Source organism: Pteropus alecto, unplaced genomic scaffold (genome assembly GCF_000325575.1).
Source record: "Pteropus alecto unplaced genomic scaffold, ASM32557v1 scaffold237, whole genome shotgun sequence".
Taxonomy (NCBI): Eukaryota; Metazoa; Chordata; class Mammalia; order Chiroptera; family Pteropodidae; genus Pteropus; species Pteropus alecto.
The window spans coordinates 452,760-453,800 of record NW_006440624.1 but is presented as its reverse complement, the minus strand read 5'-3'; the positions used below and the strand labels follow the sequence as shown (position 1 = coordinate 453,800).

Sequence of the window (1,041 nt, the reverse complement as noted above, 5' to 3'; positions counted from 1 at the left end):
AGGGTTTCTTGACAGTGCAGAGCAGGTAAAAAAAAGGTTTGCTTTGGTGCTAAAAAAAATATATCTATCTCCAGCTCTGAGGGGGGAGTGGTCCCACCTCACCCTACGCAAGTTTCTTTCCGTTTTCAGAACTCATACAGCAAAGTACATTTATATCATGCCTTGTATCCTCAGACACATTTTCATACTGAAAGATCTTGTCTTTTTAAATCAGATTTAACACTCCTCTAAGAGTCTTTTATACACATTACCCATTCTAGGGCTCCTTACGAGTAGCAATAAACATTTGTTGACCGATAGAGCTCAAAGTGGGGTCAGCAGCATTAAGAGGGCACCCGTGACAATGGTTTTAAAAGGTGGAGGCCTCTTCCTGCCAAAAGACATAATCCTGAATGGTGTGCCCTTCCCAAGCCACCCATTCCCTTCTCGTCATCTCGCGCGCTGTTCCTGATTTCTATTCCCATTTTGGGAGACGGATCTATAATATTTATGGGTGCAGAATGAACGCTCGTAAAAAATTTAGAGGTACAACTGAGGCCGGCCCGGGGGGGCGGCGCAGCAGCCACACCTACTTGGCTGCCGCGGCGCTGGGAGCCCGCAGAAGGCGGGACAGTGGGGCTGCCGAGTCTCTGGGCGCCGCCCCCTCCTCGACTCCTCCAGGGAAGGGTACCCCCGGCCCGGGACCGGGTCTGGGAGCCGGCGAGCACCGGAGAGGCTGACGAGGACGAGCTCTCGGCCCGGGAGAGGAAGGGAGGCCGGGCGAGGGCCTGGGGAGACTCGGAGGTGAATAACCCCACTCCTGGACCGTGGCCGCCCCCTGCGTCCCGGGACAGGGGCTTCCCCAGTGCCCCCACCTCCCCGCCGGCCGGCGCCGCGCTTCGGGACCCAGAGGAAGGCGGAGTTCCGCGGGCCCGGGCCAGCCCTTCACCGCCGACGTCCCCCTTTCCCCGCCGCCACTCACGGTGCTTGCCGCCGCCGCTCGGGTAGCTCAGCAGCAGGAAGGGCAGCGGGGAGCCCGGCGACGGCGGGGTCCTCCAGGCG

At 59.0% G+C, this 1,041-nt stretch overlaps 1 protein-coding gene across 1 annotated transcript in view; it reads right to left on the bottom strand.

The window, feature by feature from the left end:
* RUFY3 (RUN and FYVE domain containing 3) overlaps positions 1-1,035 on the bottom strand; it is a 67,828-nt gene extending 66,793 nt beyond the window's left edge. The window contains exon 1 of the mRNA XM_006917285.3: positions 962-1,035. The gene's annotated coding sequence lies outside the window, so the exon portion shown is untranslated. The remainder of the gene's footprint in view (positions 1-961) is intronic.
* Between the last annotated feature and the right edge of the window lie 6 nt (positions 1,036-1,041).